At 49.9% G+C, this 14,823-nt stretch overlaps 1 protein-coding gene across 26 annotated transcripts in view; it reads left to right on the forward strand.

Annotated features, from left to right (window-relative positions):
* The first annotated feature begins 323 nt into the window (after positions 1-323).
* The window catches only part of MEF2D (myocyte enhancer factor 2D), a 182,213-nt gene continuing 167,713 nt past the window's right edge, over positions 324-14,823 (forward strand). For 6 of the 26 annotated variants that reach the window (XM_065573643.1, XM_008179037.4, XM_042843283.2 and 3 more), the window contains exon 1: positions 392-769. The gene's annotated coding sequence lies outside the window, so the exon portion shown is untranslated. Of the gene's footprint in view, positions 770-1,598; positions 1,708-14,823 lie in introns of those variants that run through there. The other 20 variants (XM_065573660.1, XM_065573658.1, XM_065573655.1 and 17 more) reach the window with 9 other exon arrangements.

A 14,823-nucleotide genomic window follows, 5' to 3' on the forward strand; every position in this document is an offset into this window, starting at 1 on the left:
GCACCTTTAAGACTAACAGAAGTGTTGGGAGCATAAGCTTTCCTGGGTAAGAACCTCACTTCTTCAGATGCAAGTCAGATGCAACATCAGGACTGTCGCTATAAAATCAGGACACCTGGTCACCCTCTCCTGACATCTAGTGACGAGCTGGGGAGGGGGAAGGGGATGGAGACCAGAAAGCAGCCAGGTGCCAGCCAGGCCCCTTGAAACCCTGCAAAGATCAGGCTTCTAACTACCCCTGGGCTGGTGCTGCTAGTCCTCCAGGCGGAAGGATTCGCAGCAAGCCACGCTACAGCCTAGCTTGGGGGGAGGTGGCTTGGGTGCAGGGGTGGGGGTGGAGAGGAGGGTGCTGGGTAGCTAATCCCTCCCTCCCCGGGCCTTGCGTCGGGCTTGGCCATTGGTGGGTGGGGAGCCATCTGTCCGTCCCGGCATGCTAGACTGCACTAGCTGGTGGTTACGTTGTGTCTTTTCCCCGGTGGGTTGGAAGTAGTTACCTTTGTAGCCAAAAAGGAGGAAGGAAGGAAGGAATCGACACACACACACACACACACGCAACCCCAGGGAGGAAGTTCATTGAGACACTGAGATTGCTCCTGGTTGCCCGGGCTCGCCTCTGAAGTGTGGCTGCGGTGCTGCTGTTGTTGTTGTTTGGTTGTTGTTGTTGCTTCTCTGGAGCCTCCACTTCTCCAACAACACCCCATCCCCGGAGGGGGGGCTCCTGGCAGCGACTTTTTGGGGGGGAAGGCAGCGCGGAAGCGGACGCTGGAGGGTAAGTCGAGTCCTGGGGTGTGTGGGGGGGGGTGGAGGGGTAGCCTGGGGGTGGCGGTGGACTGACAGCTTTGGGAGTCCGGGTGGGGATGGTCTTGGGTGGAAGCCGGGGTTAGGGTGACCACAGAGCAAGTGTGAAATCCAGAGACGGGGGGGATAGGCTCCTCTATAAGACAAAGCCCTGACTAGGGGCACACTTCTTATAACATCAGGGCAGCGGGTCGGCCTCGCCTGGGTACCACGGTGATGGGCGGCTGGGGGGGGGGGGGAGATGGAGCCATAGATCGGGATCGATTCTGGCTGCGGGGCGGGAGGGCGGCGAGCGCATCCTCCAGCCGCCTCTGACATTTCAAAACAAACCCTCGCCAAAATGGTGCAGAGGTGAAGGGAGGAATACAGGCGGCGGCGAGGTGTTGCCTCCCTTGTGTCTGCCTGACAGCAGCGGCTGTTTGCAAAGGGGGGGGGATCAGAGCTGGGGGACCGGTGCGGGGCCAGGGCATTGACAGCTCCGCAGGGCGGCCGAGGACGGGGTGGGGTCGATCCCCCTGTCCCCCCCCCCCCCGCCTTGGTCTTAGATGTCGCTTGGGGTGGGAGACAGGAAAGAGAGAGAGGTTCTGGTGCCATTTGACAACAACCACCGGAAAAAAAAATGGTGCAGAGGGGAAGAAATGTTGCCAGGGTTGGAGGTGCCTGGGGGAGGGTGGCTGGGAGACAGCAGCTGGGAAGGGGGGTAGGGGGGAGAGAGAGAGAGTCCCAGATCTGTGGTGTTCGCCTGTTGTTTGGGGAAAGTGTGTGTGTGTGTGTGTGTGTGTGGCTGACAGCTGAGGTTGTTGCCGAGGGTTACGGGGGGGGGGGGGAGGAAATGGGGACTTTGAATCCTGCCATTTAGCAGCGGCCACCAAAATGGTGCAGAGGGGAAGGAGGATCTGTCCCAGGAGGGTGAGTGGGGAGGGGAGGCTGGGGGAGCAGCGAGAGTCTGGTGGGGGACAGGGGGTGTCTGGTAGCTGGGGGAGCAGCGAGAATCTGGTGGGGGACAGGGGGTGTCTGGTAGCTGGGGGGATAGAGGTGTCTGGTGTGGGACAGGGGGTGGCTGGTAGCTGGGGGGAGCAGCGAGAGTCTGGTGGGGGACAGGGGGTGTCTGGTAGCTGGGGGGAGCAGCGAGAGTCTGGTGGGGGACAGGGGGTGTCTGGTGGAGGGTAGGGGGTATCTGGTAGCTATGGGGGGCAAAGGTGTCTGGGGTGGGGCAATGGGGTGTCTGGTAGTTGGGGGCAGGGGGTTCCTGGTATCTGGTAGCTAGGGAGATAGAGGTGTCTGGTGGGGGGCAGCGGGTGCATGGAGTCAGGAAGCTGGGGGGATAGAGGTGTCTGGTGGGGGGCAGGGGGTATCTGGTGGAGCATAGGGGGGTATCTGGTAGCTGAGGGTGGTGGGCAGGGGGTTCCTGGTGTCTGGTAGCTGGAGGGTGGCAGAGGTGTCTGGTGGGGGACAGGGAGTGCCTGGTAGTTGGGGGCAGGAGCAGCAGTGTGGCGTAAGTACGGAGAGAGGGTCCCAGAGCTTCTAAATGCCGAAGTGTGCGTCTCTGCCATGGGGAGGGACAGCGCCCTGGGCAGCTGCTCCTTCCTGGGGTGATGGGCGACAGCTAAAGCCACCAAAATGGGACGGGGGATTGGAGCAACACCCCCACCCTATGCTTGGGGTGTTGGGAGCAACAGCCCCCCCCCCCGTTTGGGGAGCTGGGAGCAGTGTCCATCTGTTTGGGAGGCTGGCTGGCTTAGTATATGGAGCACCGGGGTGGGGATGGGGGGTGGGGGGGAGGAGGGAGAGAGATTTGATTGGCAACAGCAGCTTTTAGGAAGGGCGATGGTAAATAGAGTCCCAGGGCTTCAATGACTTGGACGGCTGCCTGTTCTGGGGACTGACAGCTGTGGTTGTTTGTTCCTCTCTGGTTGAAATGCTGCTGAAGGCTAGTCTGTGTCTCTGTGTGTGTGTGTGTGAGTGTGTGTGAGGTGGAGAATAAGGTGCTGTGGTGAGGAGCCGAGACTCCCCCCGGGGTGGGGGTAGGGGGGCGTTAGGTGGCGGTGGGCGCACGCCTCGGGGGTGGCAACAGTCGCCACAGGACAGTGTGCGTGCGGGTTTCTGGGACCTGGAAGCTCTAGGGAATGCTGAGGTTTGTCTCGGAGGGTGCCAGTGTCGCTGAGGGTGACAGGAGACAGAGGCACGTCCCACGACCTGAATGGGGTGGCAGGCCAACAGAAATATCGCAGGGGAGAATGGGGGGGTTTAAGAAAGACTCTGTGTCTCAGAGGCCCGCTGAGGTGCCGTCGGATCTGGGTGTTGTTTGGCATATGTGTTGCATCTGAGATGCTTGTTTGCCATCAGTAGATCTCTGCTTGCCCTTTGCTTGGATGTTGTCTGTCTCTTGCTCAGACGCAGACATGCACACGGCTCTTTCCTTCTGGGTGTCTGTTCTCACCCCCTGCCAAATCCCCAAGGAGCTGTCTCCACATGTGAAGGAAAAGGGGGGGGGGGCGATGGCTGGGAAGGGTCAGCCATAAGTTGGTCCATTTCCTTCTCCTGCGTGCTCCACACCCCCCCAACATCCTCTGCCCTAGCTCTCCCGGCTGTGCGGAGCTGACATTTCACGGAGGGCCCTTTCTCCGCTCTCCCTGCCGGTTTGGTTTTTGGGAAGGCAATGGGAGCTGAGTGCTGGGTCTTTTGACTGTCGGTGGAACAGAACCTGGAGCGCACCTACCGAGGGCTGCTCCATTTGGAAAGGGATCGTTGAGCGCCATACCGCCCATTCGAATGTCTGATTCTCAGTTGCACTAAGGACCCTTTACCCATCTCTGTCTGCACAAAGGGGCCCGAGGCCCGGCTGAAACACAGAGTTTGCATCCCTAACTGACCTAGTTATTCTGTTACAATTCCCCCCCAGCTCCCGATATAGTTGCATCTGAAGAAATGAGGTTTTCTACCCATGAAAGCTTATGCCCAATAAATCTGTTAGTCTTTAAGGTGCCACCGGACTCCTCGTTGTTTTTGTGGATACAGGCTAACATGGCTACCCCTCTGATAGTTACACCAGGACAACTACTAGTGTGGGTACAGTTATAAAGGTACCTTTATACTGGGATATTTATTCTCCTGTAGCTATACCAGTATAAGCACCTTTATCCTGGTATCACTGCATTCACACTAAGGGAGGGGTATATATCACTTTAACTATACTGCTATAATTAAAGTGGTACAATTTGTGCCTTGAACTATTTTTCTCTCTGTCTGGGCAAATGTGTTATAGATGGACAGGGCCTGGTTCTCCGTTGTCCGACAACTTACATAGGCTCTGAAGGGAGAGACGCGTTCTCCCCCCATACCCCGCGAACCAGCTCCTAGAACGGCGCCAGTCAGCAAGGCGCTAAGAACCCTGCGAAACACCCCCTGAAATCCTAGTGTCAAACCCGGGTCACGGCAACGTGGCTGCGGCTAGACGGGTGCGTGGCTCTGCCGTGGGGGTGTTCAGCAAGCGCAGGTTCAGTGCACCCCCTCCGGCCTTGATTCAGCAAAGCAGTGAAGTCCGTGCTTCACTGTTAGCGTGCGATATTGAAGTCAAGGCCACTCCCCTGCTTAAAGTGAAGCGGGTGTTGAAGAGTTAAGCGGAACGGAAGCCTCACAAAGTGAAGGTAACGAAAGGTGCCATTCTGCTCTGGTAGCAATTAGCACCCACCTGGCACTGGTATAAATAACAACTCCGGTGAAAAGCAGGGGAGTTTGCACCACCCTGGATTCCCTGTATGACCTTGGACAAAGCCTTGTCTAGACGTTAAAGTCTTAGCGATATAACACTTTTTGGGGGGGAGGGCGGGAGGTGAGGGGTGTGATTTTATTTTTTACCGAAATAATTATGCCGATAAAAGCCCTCGTGTGACTGAGTTATACTGAACTCGCTTCTTTTGCTTCCTAAACTGCAGTGTGTTGTAGTGATATAAGCACTTTGATGCCGCTATAATTGCATCCACAGCGGAGGTTTTTTTTGCCGCTTTTATTATGCTGGTATAAAATCAGAAAACTGTAGAGCTGGAAGGGACCTCCCGAGGTCATCTAGTCCCAGCCCCCTGCGCTGAGCCAGGACCAAGTAAACCTAGACCGTCCCTGACAGGCGTTTGTCCAGCGTGTTCTGAAAAACCTCCAATGACAGGGATTCCACAACCTCCTTTGGACGTCTTACCTCCCCTTAGAGTGAGAGAGTTTTTCCTAATATCCTAAATCTCCCTGCAAATTGGGCTGGTTTTCCTTCTTGTTGTATCCTGGGTGGACGTGGGGGAACAATTGATCACTGTCTTCTTTCTGTCAACATTTTGCTGTTCTCATGTTCCTTCTCAGTCTTCCCTTCTCTACGCTAAACATGCCCATTTCTTTCAAGCTTTCCTCATAGGTCATGTATAATTAAAGCAGGACTACTTGTCAGTGTTCACAGGTCCTCGCTGTCCCTATGCCTCATTTTCCTCATCTGTAAAATGGGCATAATAATAGCTCTCTGTCTCATCCTTTGATGCCTGTCTATTTAGAGTATAAGGCTTTTGGACCAGGGACTGTCTCTTAGTTTTATTATTGAACATTTGTACTGTGGTAGCGCCTAGAGGCCGATCAGACCTAGATCGCATTGTACTAGGTTGCCGTGTAAACCTATAGCAAATGACAAGTCCCTGCCCCCAAAGAATTGAGACTTAAAGACATAACCGGTGGCTGTGATAGGCGGGGTGTCCATATGTGGGAGAGGGCAAGGTAACAAAAATAATAAAACGTGCACAATGCTTAGCCAATTGGGAACAGTAATTGGAATGGCCTTGGAATGCATGACTCTGTTAATGTAGTCGTGTGTGTGTGTGTGTGTGTGTGTAACCTAGTACAGTAGCAATACCTAACCCCCATCTAGCGCTTCTCCTTAGTAGATCTCACAGCCCAAAAGAGGTCAGTTACCATTATCCGCAAGGGAGCTGTGATCTCAGTTACAGTGTCTGGACCTCACCATAACACTCCCAAAAATAATAATCAGGGGAGAGAGAACGGGTCGCTGTTAAATATGTGTATCTAAAGGAAATGCTTCTTTTTTTTTTTTTTTAAATATGTTGAAACAGTTTCAGATTTTCTTTTCCCGAGTTGTTTCTCTCTGTTAAATTACTTTTGTGTGTATGAAAATCAGTATTTGGACATTGGTGTCTCTAAATTCGTGTTTGTTGTCGACAGGGTGCTAGCCTGGGATGCTCTATTCTCCTGGCTTTGCTATTGACCAAGAACATCTCTGTGCGCCTGTTTCCACTCCCACTCTTGGTCTGTTTTCATTGCAAGCTCTTTGGAATAATAATACCACCACCTAGCTTTTGTACAGTGCTTTACAAAGGTCCGTTTCATTAGCCCCATTTTACAGGTGGGGAAACTGAAGCAGAGAATGAGGACAGGGCTTGTCCAGTGTCAGATGGCAGCAGAGGCAAGAGTGAAATTCAGGTCTCTGGAGTCCTAGTCTGGTGCTTTATCCACTAGGCCACACTGTCTTTTGCTGGGGCTTAACCTGTGTGCAGAACTTGCTCTGATCTAACTAACCGTGTTTCTAAATTAATGTACTTACATTGGGGTGACTCCCTGGCCGTAAATTGGTTTAGAAAAGTCCACAGAAGGCGATTGCAGTGACCGAGCTAAAAGCTAATCTCCACACGCATTTCCACTGACATAACAGATAGTTTTAGAGTAGCAGCCGTGTTAGTCTGTATCCGCAAAAAGAAGAACAGGAGGACTTGTGGCACCTTAGAGACTAACAAATTTATTAGAGCATAAGCTTTCGTGGACTACAGCCCACTTCTTCGGATGCATATAGAATGGAACATATATTGAGGAGATATATATACACACATACAGAGAGCATAAACAGGTGGGAGTTTAAACTCCCACCTGTTTATGCTCTCTGTATGTGTGTATATATATCTCCCACCTGTTTATGCTCTCTGTATGTGTGTATATATATCTCCTCAATATATGTTCCATTCTATATGCATCCGAAGAAGTGGGCTGTAGTCCACGAAAGCTTATGCTCTAATAAATTTGTTAGTCTCTAAGGTGCCACAAGTCCTCCTGTTCTTCTTATAACAGATAGTGTGAATTAAAACCAGGGCTGATTGTCATTTACACTAAAGCCGTGTCTACACTACAGGCACTACAGTGGCTCTACCCCTCGCCCCAGCTCCAACTTCCCAGCAGCATAAAAGGGCCTTTCCCTGGGGATGTTGTAATTTACACTCGTTTTCAGGCTGATGCAACGGGGCCAGAACGTAAATGACAATTGGGCCCAGCTGAGCGCTTGGCTAGGCGCTGATGTAGCTTTAATCAATGTAGTTGAACGGAAACGATTTCGGTGCAATGCATTGCCCTGCCGTTTGCACTGGTGCAGTTCATTTTAGCCACCGTTCACTCCGGAATAAGAATTCCCCCACTGGGTAGCTTGGAAAAAAGGAGTGTTCTTAACTCGAGTTAGGGCTTGTCTACATGGGGAAAGTTAATCCAAAGTAACTAGGGGTATGTCTACACTACAGCGGCTACGGCAGCACAGCTGTTTCCGCTGCATTGACCTTGCTGCATCTATAGCTGGGGTTAGGTTGACCTAGCTACGGTGCATACAGGGCCCAAATTTTTTCATAGTTTTAATTGTACAGGAGACCCCCATGTGTGACTTTGAAGCGGATTAGTTAAACTGCATTAAATCCTTGTGTGAACGCTGTTCTTCCGAATGAAAGTGGCCTTCATTTGGTTCCAAAAGTAAATTAAAATAAATCAAATTAAGGTCATTTAATTCTGAATGAGGGTGCTCACACAGGGGTTGAGTATGGTTGGAATAATCCACTTCAAATTGACACCTCTACTTAATTCAGATTCATTTTCCTGGATGGCTCCCTATAGACAAACCTTTAATTGATTTAAAAACTGATTGAATTAAATCAGTGCCATTTCTGTGTGTAGATAAAGTCCTGTTTACTTGTACAGCCCCTAGCACAATGGGGTGCTGATCTTGGTTGGTGTGACTGCCGTTCAAATAAGGAATAATAATAATTAGGCCATCAGAGTTAAGATGGCACAGATCAGCCTACGGCTTCCTAAGAAGTGGCATTTGATACTTTTCTCTCTCTGGCATTTATCTCTTCTTTTTTAAAAATTACATAAACCTATCAATAAAGAGCTGTATTTTGTTAAACATCTGGTTTGAGCAGAGCTTCGGCGATGTTGGGAGACCTCTAGGCTGACCTTTTTTTAGTAGATTTTTTTTAATTAAAGAAGCAGTTTGCTGCGTGTGGTGCTTTTCCCTTTAAGGTGAATCTAGTCCTCTTCCGACTGTCGTCTGCCAGCAGCTCTCCCTTCGCAGATCTGTCGTTTTCAATCTTTCACTCTGGCGTCACGTGCTCCATCCTTTTTCTTTGCACTTGTTTGCTTGCAGCTTTTTTTTTCCCCTCCTGTTTAAAACAACAATCGTTTTTGTTGATAATAAAAAGCACGGGGGCTATAAAATAAATCTTTCTGCAAAAAGTATCCAGGAATGTATTTAAACCACTTTATTCTCTGGACTGGGCAACTGACTAGTGCTTTCTAAAGCCTGGAGCAGAAGGGCTAGGTGAAGTGTGTGTGGGTGGGGGGGAATGGCCCAACCTCTTAGAACTGCTCTATACTAAAAACGTTTACTGGGAAAGCTTGCCAAATTCCCACAATTCTCAGAGAGACATGTGGGTATCCCATGATATTGTTAGTTCTTTGGGGGCAAGAATGGTCATTGTGTTCTCTTTTTATACAGCACCTGGCACGATGGGGCATGACTGATGCTCTTGGGCACCCCCACAATATAATAATTGTACACAGCTGTGGCCCACTCTATGCAGCAACAATTTCCCACAAGGCAGTGCACCTGACCGGGGGATGGGTGGGGGGGGACACTGGGATGCCCACCCACAATGCACTACGCTTGGTGCTGACGTACCAGGAGCTGTATGGACATAAAGCACCAAGTGGTAGACTGTGAATGCACTTTTCCAAAATAGTTTTGTCCGTGGCACTGTGCCGGCAAAACTTTTGCCAGTGAACCTTCCTACTGTAGGAGAAGCCCGTTCAGCCTGAGTTTGCAGAGAGCCTGGAACAATAGCTCTAAAGTGTCAATTGTCCCATTCATTTAAATGGATGCTAACTTAGATGCTCAGGATGCATTAAATGTCGACACTGGTAAGTATTTCTCTGTTCGACTAAATATGTTAGAAAGGAGAGGGAAGATCAAATTATACTATAGCTCTTTTGAGCCATAGATCTCAAAGTACTTTACAAAGAAGGTCAGTATCATCAGTCCCCCAAGGGGAAACTGAGGCACAGAGGTGCAGTGACTCGCCTAAGATCACCCAGTAGGCCAGCGGCAGGGCCAGGACCTCAGCTCTCTTGAGTCCCTATCCGCTAGGCCAGACTGCCAGTTATGAAGGATTTCCCAAAGGGGTGTGTGTGAGGCACTAGCTGGTGAAGGGAGAAAGACATGTGAATGTGTCAGCCACGCTTTGAGGCACGGCTCTGAGCTGGGGTCGGCTCCACCGCCCGAGGCGTCATCCCACTGACTCTGAAACGTTCCCAGCTCTTAACCAACTCCTCTGCTGAAACACCCAGGGATGCGCCGAGCGTCAGAGATGCGTGTTTAACTCACTGCTCTGTGACAAGCAGGTCATAGATTATTCCTGCAACGCGCAATTAAGCGCTGGGCTTTCTAGAGGCCGAGTGTGTACGTCTCGCCAGTGGAGCTGGAACTCTGCCACGCTTTGGCTAGTATTGCGCTGTGTAAATGTCTCAGCCCCTACCTGATACATGTGCTGTGTTTGTATAGAGAGGAACTGAAGCCATAGACCTTATAATCAATGCCAAAAAACCTGATGCCCTCTTTCCCTGCTTCTGAGTAAAGATCCAAACAGCAGATACTCTTATGACTAGGATTTTATTCTTTGTATCAAACTGATACTTACTAACATGCTATGAAGAATGGTGAAACTAAAATGGAGGGCCTGAATTCTTTCCTGCTGGTAGCATTTTGGGTTCTTAAACAGGGTGTGCTTGAGAGCTGAATTCACCCAACGCCCCTTTCCACTATCAGAGCAGTGTCAAGAGATCTTATCGTAAATGAGAATCTGGTCCCAGGCAATTAAAATAAGAACCCTGTCTTGCAAACAGTTTACATGTATGTGTAACTTTACTCATGCGAGTAATCTCATTGAAGTCAATGGGACGACTTGCTGGAGTAAAATTGCTCATGTGCGTCAGTGTTTGCGGGAACAAGGTCTAAAGGGCTTTTTTGGGGGGAGCGGTGATATTTTAGGCATGATTTTAAAAACTGTGATCTGACGTTTGCACTCCGGCCCCATTGCAGCATAAAGGGGATTTTAAGCGAGGTGACCAAGGACATGTCTACACAACAGTGGCTATAACGGCATAGCTACAGTGCATTAACTACAGTGGCATAGCCCCATAGCATAGACGCACCCTACAGCGACAGAAGAGGCTTTTCTGCCATTGTAGGAAACATTCTTCCGTCGACCTAGCTGCATCTAAACATAGCTACGGCGCTCAGAGGTTTGGATTTTTCCCATCCCGAAGTATTGTAGCCATGTCAAACTAAATTCTAAGTGTAGACCGGACCTGTAATTTACATCCAGAGCAGACGAAAGGGGCCTTAATATAAATGAGAATCAGGCCCTTTAAATCAGTAGTAATTAGGGTCTTTCCAGGGAAGAAGAAGGAGACGTTCCCTAGCGGGCGGTGGTTGTTTTTTGAATGGTACCCTGTTTGAAGCAGTTCATAGCTTTGAAAAGTTGTCACTCCACCAGAGATGTGTTGGTGGGCAGAGTGCAGGTGAGAGCGCTAACGAGGCATGAAAGTGATCACGTGACTCTCCATGAGGCACAAATTAGTGATTTCCGCAGTAGTTGTCTCATGGACATCATCCCTCCATATGGGGCAAATACTGTATAGACCAGTGATTTGTTTGTAAAATGCACTGAGGTAAAAGGCATCATGTTATTTTAAATTTAAACCCCTTAGGGTGAATGCTAGTTGGGGTAGGAATCGCAGGTGTGAATTTGCCCCATTTATTTTCACTAGGAAACTTACAGTTTCCTTTGTTTGTTCAGTGGATGGCACCCATCAACAGTATCCCATTCCAGGTGTGTTAACTGGAGCCTAAATGGGTGGGTCTACATTTGAGCGGGGAGGTGTCCTTCCCAGCCGGCATGGGCCTACCTGTGCTATCTTGAGCTAGCATGCTAAAAATAGCCATGTGGCGGGGTGGCATTTGAACCCCCTGGGTATGTACTCGGGTACCTAGTCTGAGCCACCACCCATGCTGTCCTGGCCACCCGCCTATTTTTAGCACGCTAGGTCTGCCAGGGCTACTGAGGGCAACTCTGCGTGAGCTGGGAATCACACCTCTCCGCTCAAATGCAACGCACCCGATAGCTTGGTCTTGCTGTTCTTTTTAAGTAGGTCAGATCCTCGGCTGATGTAAACCGGTGCCACGCCATTGACGTCTAGGGGGCTACGCTGGTTTAGACTCGCAGAAGGGATCTGGCTGGTACAGGATCAGCTGAAGTCACTGTTAGTGCAAAAGCAGCGTCTCAAGATGGGTTAATAGACTGACCAAGCCAATTGCCTGCTTTCTCTGGGCCTTAAAGGAGCCGTCTGCAAAGCTTACATGCTATTGCTTCTGTCTCACGGCCCCAAAGGGTTCTAAGATGCACTTTTACTTTATGTGGAGTAAATTGATTAAATAGTTTGGAATGGGTGACTAAATGACGGTATAACCGTGTTATAGACGTCGTCACTATTGACGATCTGTATTGTGCCAGCGTCATGGACCACGGCGTCTAGGTGCTATTGTAATACGAATAAATAATAATAAGGAACAGAATCCAGTTCTCTTAGCGTCTTGTCTTGTGCTTTTAAACTCTGGACCATGTCCCCTTTAGTCAGTGCTTGGCAATCTGGAGGCAATTACAAAGAAGGGGTGTGTCTCAGGGCGTGGGATTTGTCATGAAACCAATCTCAGCGCGCCTATTGGTCAACACGACAGAGCCCTGTAATTTACGTGTCATGGAGCTGCCGAGCAGGTACCTTGTCCAATACAGGTCTTGATAACGCCACTGAATACATAGGTTGGTTCGTTGGCCTGCCAAGTGATTACCCTGAAGTCTAGAAAGAAAACTGCCCTGCCGTGAAATGTTTGTGGGCCGATTCTTTCCTCTGGCTTCACTGGGGGTTAATCCTGATTTCACACTGGTGTTTGGGAGAAGGGAGCCAGGCTTGTGAGAGAGTTAAGTTTGGAGATTCCCTCCCCATGCACCAGTTTTCCTGACAGTCGTGATCTCTCTAATTATAATTGAATGGGACCTCACTCTCCAGGCATCCCTCTGGCATGCAACTTTCCTTGAAATCAGTGGACAGTTGGCAGGACTGGGCCCCTGTCTTTCAGTGTTGGGGACAGTTCTCATCTTCTGCTGAATCTGAAAGTTATTGTCATCTGTCTTACAGCTGTTCCTCAAAACGCCATTGTGTTAGGCTATACAGAGCATGAGAGAGTCCTTGCTTCAGAGAGCTTACCGTTTGATTAGTCAAGGCCAACAAGGATTATTGTCCCCATTTTACAGGTGGGAAACTGAGGCACAGAGTAGCTCAGCAATTTGCCCAGGAGAGTCTGTGACAGAGCCAGAAATTGAATGCAACCTCCTGGAGCCCTAGGCCAGTGTCTTGACCACAAGACCAGCCCACTGTTGTGCTGTGTCTCTTGTTGTGACAGATGTCACCAGGTGGCACTGTTACACACAGTTTTCCAAGTTCTCCTTGTGCGAGCAAGTTTTTAGTCTTGGAAGGAAAGCTTGTGTTGCTGTTGGCTGAGTTACAAGGTTCTCTGTAGAGAAAGTGGTTGCAAGCAGATGGAAGGTTTAATTTCTGCTAGAGTCAGCTCTTGGGACGGCGTTGCGGCATTGATATTGAGGTGAGATCTCTGGAAGATATGTGTAAATAAAGCAAGCGACACTTAGAACATACCCAGACTTTACGCCACTAACTTCTGTTCCCCTGGGAGGCCGATGTGCAAAGGCCATAGATACTTGCTACTGCCCATCAGAGAGATGACGGTCGTGTCAGAACACGACACTGGTGTTGGAAAAAGGAGCATCAACATTCCTGTTGTTCTAGCACGGCTTATGAGCTGTTGAAAACTAGATGCTTGAGAAATAGTAAATGCCATTGAGGAGAGCATAAGCCCCAGGTTTAAGTGGCACATACGTACTGCATAGGGATTGTGAATTTCACCCTTTAAAGCCATGGTGGCGTGTGCAAAAGGAAAATTTTTGTGTAATGCATACACCGGCTCTGGCATTTGCCAGCCGCACAACTAAGAAATATGCTGGCCAAAGACCTGAGCCTCTCATGCATGAAATCATGTCATTATTAATGGTACTTATATATCCATATCCATCTATATCTATATATACTGCAGTTCACAGACCTTGATGAATAACTTACTGGAAACCCAGTGCATTAAGTCATGTGTTTGCACTGAGAACCGAGTCTCTCCTACAATTCTCACGCTGCCCAGGGTCCTGGCAAAGGGGTGAAGTGCCAGGAAGTTTGTCGCTTGGACCCCCGGGTGTGGTTATGTCAGGGTGCACCAAGCACACACTTGAGACTTGCCCCTTGCTCTTACGAAAACTCTGTTATGGAAGCAGATTGTTTTGATGACTGGGTCAGATGGGGTCAAACGGGTCCCCAAATGCTAGTGTATTGCACTGGAAAGGGGGTTTTGTTGGGTTGTTTTTTGCGTTTTGGGTAACGTTTATGCTGATGCTGTTTAGTTCTGATTTATAAAATGAAACGGCATCCCGTGCGTGGGCTGAACCCCAGGCAAATTCAGTGCAATGCAACTTGATTTGCAGGTGTAAATGGAGAGGAAGGATGGCCCAGTGGTGAAGGCACTGGAACGGCAGCTGGGGGACCCGTCTTCGGTTCACATCTCAGCTGTGGGCTGGATTTTCAAGGATGGAGTGCCCAGAAGTGGGGCTTTCCCCCCCCCTAAATAGTCCAGCTCCTGGTTAGGCACCTAAATAAAGGCCAGATTTGGGGGGAGGGATAGCTCAGTGGTTTGAGCATTGGCCTGCTAAATCCAGGGTTGTGAGTTCAATCCTTGAGGGGGCCACTTAGGGATCTGGGGCAAAAATCTGTCTGGGGCTTGGTCCTGCTTTGAGCAGGGGGTTGGACTAGATGATCTTCTGAGGTCCCTTCCAACCCTGATATTCTATGATTCTGGCCATGTTTTCAAGAGCTCCATACCCAACGTGCTTTTGAGAATTTAGCCCCGGGTGATTGGCCAGGAGTCAAACCCGGATCTACTGAGCCCCATTCTCCTTTGACCACAAGCTCAACCCTTCCTTGACACCCGTACAGCCGTCCTTCCTACCGGCTTGCAAGATGCCACGTAGAAAGCTGACAGTCGTAGCTCTTTTCTACTCATTTGCTCCAAGTATCCGAAGCCCAATCCCAAAGATGCTGCCCAGAGCTCTAACTGGGGACTGCTACCTCCTCACCCTGCAGAAATCTGTCGCCTTGATCTGCGGGGGGGGAGAGGGGAGACGTGTATCTATAAGATCCTCGCTTTTTAAAACAGAAGCGGACCAGATGGTCTAAGCGGGATCCTTGTTGCTTGAGCAACCACGTCTGTCTTCCTAGGCAGCTGGTGGCTTGTATGGTTCTTGCTCCCTGCACCAACCGACTGGAAGGGGGCTGCTGCTGTCCTTTCGCGTGGGGGTGGGGCTCGGTGAAAAGCTGCCACGTGGCATTTAGCAGCATGGAAGCACATTCCCCAGTTCTTTTCACTCAGGGTGCACAGGCAAGTTCCTGTTTTAACTAGACACTGGTGCATGTCCCTCCGCCACAAGCAGAAGGAGGCGCCGATTATTATTTATGATTTGTATTGCATGGGCCCTACTGTGCCAGGCGCTGTACAAA

The sequence above is a fragment of the Chrysemys picta genome, chromosome 20, assembly GCF_011386835.1.
Source record: "Chrysemys picta bellii isolate R12L10 chromosome 20, ASM1138683v2, whole genome shotgun sequence".
Lineage (NCBI taxonomy): Eukaryota > Metazoa > Chordata > Testudines > Emydidae > Chrysemys > Chrysemys picta.